The sequence below is a fragment of the Lactuca saligna genome, chromosome 4, assembly GCF_052625555.1.
Source record: "Lactuca saligna cultivar CGN05327 chromosome 4, ASM5262555v1, whole genome shotgun sequence".
Lineage (NCBI taxonomy): Eukaryota > Viridiplantae > Streptophyta > Magnoliopsida > Asterales > Asteraceae > Lactuca > Lactuca saligna.
The window spans coordinates 218,360,681-218,376,214 of NC_136420.1; positions in this window are offsets into that span (position 1 = coordinate 218,360,681).

Genomic DNA, 15,534 nt, shown 5'->3' on the forward strand with positions numbered 1-15,534 from the left:
CCTTAGGTGTACAGGGCTAAATCCTATCTCAGTATAACCAGAGTCTCCTGGAGGGAGAACGTTAGATTTGTGAATAGAGCTATTCGAGACTGACAATCCCATACTGAACTGCTAGCTACAGTTAGGCAGGCATGCTTAACATGGTTGTGTTAGTATGATTGCAGTTGTACAATGGTTGTGATGCTAAACATGAGGTCCTCCACTCCGAAACGATTCTGCCATTTTGGTTTCAGGGTGTGATGGATTGGTATCAGAGCCGTTGTTTATAGCGAACTAAGTATACCGAACCTTACATGGTATACAACTATAAACATTAAGGGGCCTAAGTGCTCTACACTAAAAGTATACTTTCAAAAATAGAAGTATATTTGTAAAAAGTATACCTGCATACCAGATTCCAAGTCATAGGAAGAACAAAACAAAAGTATTTGGTTGTTGGGACACTATGACTAAACATGGGTAGTTATGTAATCATGTCTACGATCATATTGATGGGTTTTATACAAACGATCCTATGTGTGCATGCAACCCTAGTATTGGATCTATGTTTTCACTATTAGTTATACAACTTTATGAACACAAAAAGAAACCTGGCATGCTACTATAATTTTCGAAATTCATATATAAAGCTATAATACATACCTTTTGTTGTTAAATAGCAATAACAACTAGTTCCTTGAATTTCCTTAGCTCTTGAAAGCAAGTACCACAAGTGTAGTACCTCTAATGGAGTCACAAACACCATATGCAACTTGGATGAAGAGTAGAAGAAAAGGAGGCACCAAAAACGGCTGGAAACCCTAATGGAAGTGTTGTCCACGTTTTTGGGGCCTAAGGGGTCCTTTATATACTAGTGTGGGCTTCTAGGGTTTCAGTCAAAACCCCAATGGACAGCTTAAACTCTAAGCAGCCCATGGAACTTTCTGGACAAGGCTATGGACAAAAATATGATGGGCTTCCATCACAATTTCGTTCACCCCTTATTCCTATAGCATTCCTTAGCCCAATAACTCAATTATCCAATAATTGCAGTCCAGTCCCCTATATTTAATTAATCTCTTTTAGCCACAAAATTAATTCTTAATTAATTCTTGACTAATATTAATTAAACAATATGATTTCTCCTTTAATATATTATTCTCATAATATATTAATAAATCATATTTAAACCTTTCTCTCCTTAAATCATCCTACATATTGCTATGGTGAAGGCAACCCAAAAGGACCATGCTCATAATCGGGTCAAGTACATACCAAAATAGTTATGGACTTAGACACTAATCCAACAGTCTCCCACTTGGATAAGTCTAATAACTATTTTCCGTATGACTTCAGAACCTGATCAGCAATCGTAGCTTTCAAAAGCCGCTGTCAACTCTGATCTTATCAGATAACGTGTCCTTTAGATAAGGGATTATATATTCCTCCATTCTCAAGATATCGTATAGACATAAGACATGAATTTCAATCATTCTCTCTATACTGTTTCCTGATTTCCGATTTATGACGACTGACAACAGACTACAATTAAACACATCAACTTAGTCCCGGCTTGGCCAAGCGCTTAGGTGTCATCACTAAATCATCGAGAGGCCCACATATATCGCTTTTATCCCACTTTGGGTAAAAGGAATGGATAAACTTCGACTCAAATGCTCGCTTGCATTTACTGATCAAATCACACACAACAATAAGTTTTATAACACCAAGTTACTGGTGCGTTTACTTATTATCAATGTGTAACTGACCAACAAATAACAACTCACACGTCTTGGTTTCAAGAATATACAATATTATCGTCTCACTAATCACTCGTGATAAAACCGTGAAGTGATCCAAGTGAGCGTGGGTTTAATCCAATACTTTAATCTTATCAAAGCACTCACGAACTCTGCAGCAAACTTGTGCCATGTCTAAACACTTCAGACAATCTACAGACAGATTCATGACAGTCTTTATTCATACCTACTCCCAACGTATGACCAACTGTGGATGTTTGAATAACCTAGTTATTCTGGAAGTCAAAACATGCAAATTGAAACATGACAACAATACTTAATCCTATATGGCCCCAAACTTGTGAGAGTAAATAAAACCCTTCTATTTATCCACCATATTGATTACTCATTATTTATCATTTAATGTTTCGGATAATCAACTCATTGCTTGAATTACAACAACAATTGTCCCATGCTCTAAGCATGCACACCGTGTTTCCTATGGTCCATGCTTTCTGAAATAGATCACCTGAAAACTTTTCCAATGATGCTCATTTCACAATTCCTTAATCCTAATTATTAGTGTAAGAACACAAGGTTCTTGCCACTACTAGAATATGCTAGATTCTAACATTTTATGCAACGATCCCTTTGCAAAATCATAGCACAAAAGTCACCAAGACGTAGCTAATGAAATTACAAAGTACTTTCTTAGAAATTGTTACAAGACAATTCCATAGATGTGAAGTCTCACATTCAAAGTACATTCCTTTGAACATCCTTCTTGCATAAAAGTTTCTAATCTAGGCATAGACTCTCAATATCCAACTCCCAACATGGAAACATTTCCACATTTGCCATATGACAACTCATTCTTAATAGAATGTTATCTATTCATAATAATGTCGATATGGTCCATCCAATACCATACTTCCAACTACTTACAAGCGATCAATCCTCAACGAACTTTGGATCATCCTTTGATAGTTGTTAAATTCTTTCAGTCAAAACCAATTCTATTCCTTTTTCCCTCTTAATGCGCTAGACATTTGGAAAATTTTAGAATGGTAAAATACTATAGCATTTACAATCGATCCTATACCCGAAGCGTATGGGACACGATGCATAATGTCTTACATAAAGATATGATACTTTACCAATCTTTTGCCATAATATTTTATGTGTCATGTTCTCACAATTCGAACTATGAAGAGGGATGCCGTAATCATAATCGAATTTTAAGAACACACAATGTATCCTTTGACTGAAAATATTAAAATTTCTTAATCTAAGCTTTAGATTTGGAAACGGAGTATAATATTCTCTCCCTTAATTATAGCAAAACAACTTTTCAACCCATGCAACTTTGCAAATGGAATCTTTGTTTTTCTATAATTAATATTGCTAACTTGCAATACTCGCCATAACAATCATACAAGCATAACACTTATGCTCCCACTATCATGATGATTATCATATAAGCATAACATTTATGCTCCCACTAGCTTTGACATGTATTCAGAAAACAAATGAACTTCCAGAAAACAATGCCTATTGAATTTCTGAAATTCATATTTCTAATACAAGATGCTTCGATAAGCCTTTATCTAAGCTTCTTAACCTAATACACCTTTGCCTTAGATAGCTCATATGTGTGTTTAAACAATTCATAACTTATGTTACTAAGCTCCAAATGTTGAAACTAATTGCCAAATCTCACAATTCGAACTATGGAAAGGGATGCCGTAACCATAATCGAATTTGAGAATACAATTTTCACAATTGCTATCTTCTTAAAATCTCTCTTAGTGAAAGCATTTCCTCACAGTCATTTTCATGAAGGAGGGAATCTTATGACACTTAGATTTTATAGTGTATGAGTTCCTATCCATGTGAATTTGCCAAAACCAAGGTTTGCGACAAATCCAAAGTCATATGGACTGAACTTTCTTAATCTTGATTTCTTGCCCTATGGTAACACGAGTGCCCACCATGCCTTCCAAGTAGTTTAGTAACTTGTCCTTACATATCAATTTACTTTCCATCGACTAAGGCTTTAGTGTGTATTCAAATGAGAACTCATAGAACTCATACACAATTAACTCAATTGGAATGGCACAGAAACAAAACAATGTCAGCACGATAGGTTGTAAACCTCAAGTCGTGTGCTAGTGATGATCGATAAGGTTTATTCTTGATTTGTTCTTGAAACTTTTTAAGACCATTAAGACTCCCACTGACTTCTTGACATATAAGATTCTCTTGTCAAGAAACATTTCTTGACAAACAAATATTCAAGAGTTAGTGAAGCATTTATCAAGACAAAACACTTCACACAATTGGTCCTAGTTGGTCTTTGTCTTATCTAAGACAACACAACTTACCAATTTCAAATGTGCAAGAATAAGAAAACTTTTCCAAATTCCACATTTGATGAGTGTTATAAACCTACTTAAGACTTTTCACTCAATGTCACAATCTTGACTCTAAGACTTGATATTGGAACGAAGTATGATTGACTTATTGATATATCCATTTCTACAATACTTGATACCTCTTCTTAGACATGCAAATGCACTAAGACTCACTTAGAGGATCAATTGAGATATGGTTCTTAATCATTAAGACTTATCATAAAACACAATAAAAGGTACTCTCCCTTCTTCTTAGAATAGAGAAACTTTTATCTTTCTGCCTACTTGATTCTTCTTTATTCGTTCTACTATTCATTGAAACTTTTTCAATCAACTAAGAATTATACTTAATCTTATAAGTATAATCATATTTACTAAGCTTTAGTAAATCATGACGAATATCTTTGTCACTCTTGTGGTGGACTTGATCAACACACAACCTTGTGTACTTGATCTCCTAGTCCTTCAACTGACACTTTGCCAAAGAATTAGTCTAAGTTTCCCAAATGTGAAAGTTTTCCATTCATCATACAATACACATTGCATGATTCCAAGTTTCTGTCCAATTGAAACATGGGCGATGAGAAAGTCTCCCTATTTGGTACACTTTTGACATTTCCATAATTAAGAATCAAATACATTTTGCTAATAATAGAAGTACATGAACATCAATTTTTCATATATTTCATTGTAAGGATAAATAAATAAGACAAAATCAAAATTTATTTTATTGCGGAAAAAAAACTTGTCCTTACAATGCAATTCAATTGAAAAACTATGTTAACAATCTATTCTAACTCCAAGTTGTAGCTCAAGAATCCATTCTTCAAGTAATGCGATCGAAATCCATTTTTTCATGATCAGATTCAGCTCACTTCTTTTCTCAAGCTTCCTCTCTTTTCTTCGATCCTACAAAACATCAAAATGTAATCTTATCACATCATGTATTAAGAATCTAGAATAGGAACTTAAAAGAGTTAGTTAATGGATTTTACCTGAAGCAGAGCCATACGTCTTGACTCTCCCATCTCTTAGATCTCTCAGGTAATTAGGGCAGCTTCGTCTCCAATGCCCCTTCTTTTGGCAATAAAAGCAAATAGACTCCTTTGGCACAACACATCGGACAATCACAGAATTAGTTCTTTCTGGACTTCCAATGTTGCCAGTGTCCATTGAAGTTTGGGAGTTTGATTCACTGGACGAATTTGCTTGACCAGCACGCCAAATCATTGTTGATTCAGTAGCTATAAGCAAATAGGTGAGATCAATTAGGGTCACCTCGTGGTCCATCATATAGTACTCTTTAACGAACTCACTATATGATTCAGGAAGTGACTGAAGAACCCAGTCAACAGCCAACTCACTTGAAATCTCGACACCCAACATGTTTAACCTATCAATGTATGACTTCATCTCTAAGACGTGCGCACACACAAGTTTCCCATCTTCGTGTTTACTTGCCAAAAGGGCTTGAGTGAGCTTGAACTTTTCAAGCCTTTGAACTTGTGGGTCAGGGAGAATAATTGGAGGAGGTGGAGGAAGTGAAGCATGACTCTCATTTCCTTGATCGTATCTCGGAACGTCATCTTCATTTGGAAAGCTTGTTCCAAAGAATTTGGGAAGACCATTGTAAGATTCAGACATCTACAAAATGGGAGAAAATTCAAGTTAAGTTGATTAGAATTCTTGATGCAACACCCAAATGAAACATCAAGCTAGGATCCAACACAATACTCTACAACCTAGAAGAGGGATGCCGTAATCTAGTTGCAGAATATCTGAAGGTAGGTAAATGACGATTTACCAATTTCCACCATGAAAAACGAAAGGAAGTTTAAGTTTTAAATGAATTGAAACTCCTAGATCTTTTGAGATTCATTGAACTTTTCAATGGCATGTTTAATCTCGATTATGCCCTACTATTCGTGACTGGGATGCCGAGGATCACAAACAAGGTGTGAATAACCATACGAATCACGTGGTGCACCCAATGTTACTATCACCTAATCAATGTGCCGGTTAGCCACACACGCTCCATTGATCTATGACAAACATCGAGCCACCCTTTGCCATCAATGTCATCCCCAAATTAGTGTGCCGGTTAACCACACACGCTCCACTAACGTTTGACAAGGGTACGAAGTGTAATTCCATGGGTTAGCATACAATTTCACATTTTGCCTAAAGTAACTATGATTTGGGAATTTGAAAAAGCATTTAGTTACTTTGTACTTCATTATACTTATAATGGAAGGTTTCTGTCCTATCCTACCCATTCGGCTAACGACCCTCCACTTGTCAAGAGTGCGGTGGGTAAGAGTGGATACCCATTCAATCGCCATTTTATAGGCAATTTCCTTAAACACCTCTTATAGACTAGTTTCGTGAATGAGGCCTACTAACGGTAAGACTGACTTTTTAGTTATACATATATAATATTAAACTTTTAATGTTATATATAGTATAAGGGTGTATTTTACACTTTTAAAATACTAGGTGGTTTAAATTATACTTTTAACTAACCAAAATCATTATGGATTTATTAAATCTCTTTTAATTATACACTTAATTAATTCAATAAAACCATAAGGGTTTAATTTGAACTTTTCAAAATCAGGGTTTTGGAATTTAGACTTTCAAAATTAACTTTTAATCAACAATTTAAATTCCAAAACTTGAGGGCAAGTTTTGAAACTCTTCAAAACAATTACGTTTTAATCTCACTTAAAATTTTCGAAATTAAGACATTTAAATTAAAATTTTAAATATTAAAACTCTTGATTTAATAATTACCATAAATTAAACAATTAATTTAAATTATTAAATCACAAGGGATTATCTAGATCATGAGGATAATTACCAATTATACATCTAAGATATCCTAATCCCTTGAATCCCTCTCTAAATCTCGAAAATAAGGGATGGGATAATTCAAGATCTTTAATTACCATATTTAACAATTAAAAGATAATTACAAGATATGGGATTATCCAAATCCCTAAAATTTAGGATCTAACCTTGAGGAAGGAGGTAATTTCGAAATCCAAGGGTTGGATAACCCTAGATTTCAAAATCTTGGAGGCTAAGGAAAGGATTTGGGAAACCCTAGCAAAAATCGCCATCTAGGGTTTTGCAACCCTAATTGCGAAAATTGCCTAGCCTTTAGGGTTCATTAGCCATAAACCCTAATATGTCAAGTTCATAAAATTGAATAAAAGCTAATTGAAAACAAAAACCAATGTCTCTGATACCACTGATGGGTTTTATACAAACGATCCTATGTGTGCATGCAACCCTAGTATTGGATCTATGTTTTCACTATTAGTTATACAACTTTATGAACACAAAAAGAAACCTGGCATGCTACTATAATTTTCGAAATTCATATATAAAGCTATAATACATACCTTTTGTTGTTAAATAGCAATAACAAATAGTTCCTTGAATTTCCTTAGCTCTTGAAAGCAAGTACCACAAGTGTAGTACCTCTAATGGAGTCACAAACACCATATGCAACTTGGATGAAGAGTAGAAGAAAAGGAGGCACCAAAAACGGCTGGAAACCCTAATGGAAGTGTTGTCCACGTTTTTGGGGCCTAAGGGGTCCTTTATATACTAGTGTGGGCTTCTAGGGTTTCAGTCAAAACCCCAATGGACAGCTTAAACTCTAAGCAGCCCATGGAACTTTCTGGACAAGGCTATGGACAAAAATATGATGGGCTTCCATCACAATTTCGTTCACCCCTTATTCCTATAGCATTCCTTAGCCCAATAACTCAATTATCCAATAATTGCAGTCCAGTCCCCTATATTTAATTAATCTCTTTTAGCCACAAAATTAATTCTTAATTAATTCTTGACTAATATTAATTAAACAATATGATTTCTCCTTTAATATATTATTCTCATAATATATTAATAAATCATATTTAAACCTTTCTCTCCTTAAATCATCCTACATATTGCTATGGTGAAGGCAACCCAAAAGGACCATGCTCATAATCGGGTCAAGTACATACCAAAATAGTTATGGACTTAGACACTAATCCAACACATATTGCCTTATCAACTATATTCATTCGAGACATAACCAACATGTACTTGGGAGTGACTGTGGTGTTACCGCAAGCCTAAAACTTACCAAGAACAAAAACATCCAACATAAAATACTATAGGAGTATTTTAGCTAGAGCCAAATTCAGTATACAGATTCATTCCAAGTGTTGCTACCTCTTCCTTCTTAAGCAATAACTTACTTACGTTAGTAACATTTCTATGCTTATTGCTTGGTAGATATATATATATATATATATATATATATATATATATATATATATATATATCTATATATATCTATATATATATATATATATATATATATATATATATATATATATATGTTATCATTAGGATGAGATATATCTTGTTTCATATATCTCGAGGACTTACCATCCTCTTCTTCCTAATGTTTTCTAGAACAAAATGCCTCCCCAACCAAGACCCATCAGAAGAAATGACGACATACCACCATCACCACCCCCTCAGTTCGACCCCGTCATATTCCAGGTAGCAGTTACAGCCACCGTGACTGCAGCAATGGCACAAGTGAACTCTGGTGGGGCTAGAGGTGGAACTGACCGACAACGGCAAGACATACGTCAGGGACATCAAAAGGAGTGTTCCTACAAGGACTTCATGACCGCAAAACCCAAGTCCTTCGACGGAAATGGAGGTGTTATTGCTCTGACTCGATGGATCGAGAAGATCGAATCCGTCTTCGAAATTTGCGTTTGTCCCAAAGAAAACAAGGTGAACTTCGCCGCATACACCTTTATCGATAGAGCTTTGACCCGGTGGAATGATCAAGTAAAAACCCTAACCCTGCCAGTGGCTAATGCCATGGGTTGGGAAAGACTGAAGGAACACATGCTAGCAGAATATTGTCCGAGGGGCGAAGTGCAATAGTTTGAGCACAAACTTTGGAACCTGAAGATGAAGGGTTATGATATAGCTGCCTACACTGCTAGATTCTGTGATCTGGCTCTCTTCTGTTTGGGAATGGTCACCCCGGAAAACAAGAAAATTGAGAGGTACATCTGGGGACTAACGGCCCTAACCAAAGGAAATGTCTTTGCTACGAGACCAACTACATTTGAAAGTGCCAAGGATCTGGCGCAAACACTGATCGATCATGGAGTCGATCTTGATGAGGTGGTAGCCGCCCCGAGCCACAAAACAGGAGTAGTGGGAGGAAGAAGATGTTTGGCGACATATGCAAGGGCTAGTCTCCTCAGGAGCCCTCTAAGAAGCAACAAATAGTGGCATCCCATGCTGCTACTACTCCTACTGTTGCTCCAACTGCTGCTCCAACCACCCAAGCTTCTACCGGTGGTTATTTAGGGAAACTAGCTCTATGCAACAAGTGTACCTATTATCATCACTGAACCTGCTGTGATTTGAACTGCAACAACTGTAGAAGGAAGGAACACATGACCCGATACTGCAGGGCACCAGTCCAACCAACTAATCTGACTCCTGGAGCGGGTGCTAGCCAAGCCTGCTATAGATGTGGGGAAATTGGATATTTCAAAAGGAACTGCCCCAAGGCGGAAACATGCGGCAATACAAGAAGGGTGCTGGTGATGTCCAGGAGGAAGCGGTGGTGGATCCCACCGTTGTTACAAATATGTTCCTCCTTGACAACTCTTATGCATGCATTCTTTTCGATTCTGGTGCGGAGAGGAGATTTATTAGTCATGCATTCAAACATCTAATTAAATGTAAATCTCAACCTTTAACCAAAACATTCACCGTTGAGATGGCTAATGGGAAGAAGGAGAGCACTAACGATATATTCATAGGTTGTAATCTTACCCTAGATGTCATCCCTTTCCCATTGACCTTATGCCTGTATCCATTAAGAGTTTCAATGACATTATTGGCATGGATTGGTTAAGATCCAATCATGTTGATATCCTTTGCTTCAAGAAAGATATCCATCTCAATCTTCCCTCGGGTGAAGCCCTTATGATTTACAGGGATAAACTTTGTTCGAACCTTCGTATCATTTCATGCATCAAGGCTCAAAAGTATCTACGGAAGGAATGCCATGCATTCCTAGCTCATGTTGTTGATGAAATGCAAAAAGTTAAAGACCCTAAGAGCATCCCCGAAGTCTGCAACTTCCCTGATGTATTTCCTGAAGATCTCCCAGGAATTCTTCCTGTGCATCAAGTTGAGTTTCGCATCGACTTAATCCCTGGAGCTACTCCTGTTGCTAAGTCTCCTTATCATTTGGTGCCGGCAGAAATGCATGAATTATCTAACCAGCTCAATGAGCTAATCCGCAAAGGCTTCATAACACTGAGTTCCTCACCTTGGGGAGCTCCGATCTTATTCGTGAAGAAGAAAGACAGAACCTTCCGGATCTGCATTGACTACCGAGAACTGAACAAGCTAACCGTCGAAAACCGTTATCCCCTACCTAGAATCGACGACGTCTTCAATCAACTTTAGGGATCCCGTTAATTTTCGAAGACAGATCTTATATCAGGGTATCATCAGTTGCAGGTTCATGAGAATGATGTGCCCAAGACAACATTCAGAACTCGCTACGGACACTACGAGTTCGTAGTAATGCCCTTTGGTCTAACCAACGCACCAGCAGTATTCATGGATTTGATGAATCGGGTGTGCCACCCTTTCCTAGACAAGTTCGTGATCGTATTTATTGACGATTTACTTCTCTATTTGCGGAGCAAAGATGATCATAAACAAAACTTGAGACTTGTGCTAGAGACATTAAGGGTGGAGAAGCTTTATGCAAAATTCTTAAAGTGTAAGTTCTGGATCAGGAAGGTAACTTTCCTTGGTCATGTGGTTAGCAAGGAAGGCATACATGTGTAACCTTCCAAAATCAAAGCGATTCAGAATTGGTCAGCACAAAAGACACCCACAAAAGTCTGCCAATTCTTGGGTCTCGCTGACTATTATCACAGGTTTATCCAAAACTTTTCCAAAATTGCTAAGCCTTTAACCACCTTGACATAGAAAGGTGTAACCTTTAGTTGGAGAAAAAAGCAATACACTGCGTTTGAAACAGTGAAGCAGGGCCTATGTAATGCACCTAGCTTGTCCCTGCCCGAAGGGACGGAAGACTTCGTTGTCTACTGTGATGCATCCAATCAGGGCCTAGGTTGTGTGCTCATGCAACGAGGAAAGGTTATTTCCTATGCCTTGAGACAGTTGAAAACACACGAAGTGAATTACACGAATCACGATCTAGATTTGTGAGCAGTGCTCTTCGCGTTAGAAATCTGGAGACACCACCTCTACGGAACCAAGTGCACCATTTTCACCGACCATAAGATCTTGCAACATATCTTTGATCAAAGGGAATTAAACATGAGACAAAGATGATGGGTAGAGCTACTCAGTGACTACGAGTGCGAAATTTGATACCATCCCGACAAGTCCAACGTGGTAGCGGACGCCCTCAGCCGAAAGGAATATTCAAGGCGTAAGGTGAAGGCACTAACAATGACTATCCATTCCCATCTATCAGCACAAATCAGAGAGGCTCAGTTGAGAGCCTTGAAACCAGAGAACATGTTGGATGAAGCCTTTCGGAAAATGGATAAGAACTTAGAGGTCAAGGGAGATGAAGTATACTCTTTCATGAGCCGCATCTGGGCCCCAAAGTACGGTGGGTACAGGGAGGTTGTCATGAACGAAGCACACAAGACTAGATACTCCGTTCAACTAGATTTAGATAAAATGTATCTGGATCTCAAACATCTCTACTAGTGGCCGAACATGAAAGCATAAATTGCTACCTGCATGGGCAGGTGCTTGACTTGCGCCATGGTGAAGGTAGAATACCAAAAGCATTCAGGTTTACTTGAGCAGCCAAAAATACCTGAGTGGAAGTGGGAAAGGATTACAATGGATTTTTATCACCAGGTTACCTAGATCTCTGAGTGGGCACGACTCCATCTAGGTAATTATCGATCGGTTGACTAAATCTGCCCACTTCCTACCAATCAAAGAAAACTTCAAGATGGAGAGACTTATGTGGATTTACATTCAATAAATAGTTCGCCTTCATGGGGTACCTGTATCCATTATCACCGACCGGGATATCAGGTTCACCTTGAGATTTTGTGAATCACTGCAGAAGGCTCTTGGAACTACGTTGGATATGAGAACGACTTGTAATCCTCAGACAAATGGATAGAGTGAGAGAACAATTCAGACATGTGAAGATATGTTGAGAACCTACGTCATCGATTTTGATACGTCTTGGGATGCTCATCTACCCTAGGTCAAATTTTCCTACAACAACAGCTACCATTCCAGCTTCAAGGCTACATCGTTTGAAGCCCTCTATGGCCACAAGTGTAGATCCCCTATGTGCTAGGCTGAAGTGGGTGACACGCAGCTAGTCAAGGGTCAAGTCCCTGACAACACTCTCACTGGTCCTGAAATCATCCGAGGGACGACTGAAAAGATCGTACAAATCCGAGAACGTCTGAAAGCCTCACGAGATAGACATAGGAGCTACGCCGATAAGAGACGAAAACCCTTGGAATTCTAGGTTGGTGACCATGTTCTTTTGAAGGTCTCACCATGGAAAGGAATGATACTTTTCGAAAAACGTGGAAAGCGAAACCCAAGGTACATTGGGCCATTCGAGATCCTTACTAGGATCGGTCCCACAACATACAAACTCCAATTACCCCGAGAACTCGGCAACATCCATCCTGTCTTCCACGTGACGAACCTAAAGAAGTTTATGGGTTTTGAACAATTTAACACTTCCTAAGTGTGCATGCAACCCTAATAAACCTTGGATCTATGTTTGTCTAAATACATGCAAAATAATAATTTTCCAAGGTTTATAACCTATCTAACATGGCATGGGGAACATTTCAACATAAAAGAGTTAGAAGAGATTACATACCTTTTGGTGAGTCCGGTTCTAAGGAGTTTGAGGGCCAAGCACCAATAGTGTGAATGCCTCAAATGGAATCACAAACACCACAAACTCTTGGAAAACTTTGAGAGAGTATACACCTTGTATAAAATCGGCCACACACATGCACACACACACTAGTTCACTAGTTTTCTCTTAGGCTCCATTTCATGCTCCATAAGCATGCTTATATAGTGTACATGGTTAGGGTGAAACCCTAATAACCCATGTCTTTTCCTTTCCAAGGATCCATGGGTTAAAAGCTCCATGGATCATCCATGGACTTCCACATAAGCCTAGCCCATTAACAAATGAGTATTAGCCCACACTATATAAAACAAATAGCCCATAAGCTAATTAGTATTCCTTTTAATCTCTAAATTAATTCATAATTAATTTAAGACTAAAACTAATTAAATAACATAACTTCATATTAATATATTATAACCCATAATATATTAATAAACATATGTGTATAACTCTCATAAAATTATCCATAATAGTTTGGATGAGATGCAACCCAAATGGACCATGCCGGTCGGGTCAAGTATATACCAAATAAGTTATGGACTTAGACACCTTATCCAACAGACTCCCACTTGGATAAGTCTAATAACTGTATTTGCCTATAACTTCAGGAACCAACCAGCAATCGTAGCTCTCGAAAACTCCCTCGAACTATGAAGACTCTGTCAAACTATGAAGCGCCATTTTAGATAACTGATCACATAATCCTCTGTTCTCATGATATCAGCTGGACAAACACATGGAACTGTGTCTTGCTTATTGTCTAGCAGTTGTTTCTCGATTTTCCGATTTGTTTGATGAAGAACTTCACTGAACACATCGGTTTAGTTCTGACCAGGCCTGGTACATGGGTCAACACAAAATCATCGAGGGGCCCAAATATCACTTCTATTTCTAGAAGGAACAGATAAACTTCGACTGATATGCTTGTTCTACTACTTATTGAATTGTACACAAAGGCACGTTTTATAACATCAAGTTTCTGATGCGTTTACGTTCAATCAATGCACAACCAACTCATAGGTAACAACTCGTATCTCTAGGTTTAAAGATTTATATGATGTTATCATCTCACGATCACTCGAGATAAATTCCATGAAGTGATACAAGTGAGCGTGGGTTTATACCAATATTCATAACTTATGAGTACTCATGAATGTTGCAGCAACCATTGCCATGTATAAACACCTTTAAGGCATCTACAAACCCAATTCATGACAATCTTGATTCATACCTACTTCCGACGTATGATCGATTGTGGAGGTTTGAATAAATTAATTATTCTGGAAGTCAAAACATGCAAAACTGAAACAATAGTAAATAATTGAAAATGATAGTAACAGTTTACTCATAAATAAATCACAAATTTTATTCATCATCAAACGTCGATTACATTTTACAAGTTTCAGGAAAACTATCTAATCTGTAAAACTAATATCGTCCCTCAGCCCGATGCGTCTCGCATGCTGAAAATGCTTAACCCTCGTCAGTCCCTTCGTAAGGGGATCTGCAGGATTCTCATCCGACGATATCCTCCTTGTCACAAGGAGTCCTTCAATCTTGTGACTTATGAAGTGATATTTTCTTTCAATGTGTCGGGATCTGCCATGATCTCTTGGTTCCTTGGCTAAGATAACCGCACCATTGTTGTCACAGAAAATCTCTATAGATTCCTTAATAGCTGGTACAACTCCAAGGTCTCCGATGAAGTTCTTTAGCCATATCGCCTCCTTTGCTGCTTCACTCGCTGCTATATACTCTGATTCACAAGTCGAATCAGCCACCGTCTCCTGCTTGGAACTCTTCCAAGAAATTGCCCCTCCATTTAAGGTAAAGATCCAGCCCGACTGAGAGTGGAAATTATCCCTATCAGTCTGAAAACCAACATCACTATACCCTAATACTCTCAAGTCATCACTGCCACCAAGGGTAAGGATCCAATCCTTAGTCCTCCGCAGGTACTTGAGAATGTTCTTTACCGCGGTCCAATGAGCCTTGCCAGGGTTCCCCTGATACCTGCTGACCATGCTCAAAGCAAATGCCACATCAGGACGGGTACAAGTCATAGTATACATGATCGAGCCAACCGCGGAAGCATACGATAATTGGCTCATCTCAGCTATCTCTGCCTCTGTACTCGGACTCTGAGTCTTACTCAGTTTGGTATTTCTTTGGATCGGTAAATCTCTTTTCTTGGAATTCTCCATGTTGAGCCTTTTCAACACCTTATCCAAGTAGATACTCTGACTAAGTCCAATTAGTCTTCTACTCCTTTCTCTTAATATTCTTATCCCTAGGATATAGGTAGCCTCCCCTAGGTCCTTCATAGCAAAGCACTTCCCAAGCCAGGACTTAACCTCCTGCAAGGTTGGGATGTCATTTCCTATGAGTAGTATGTCAT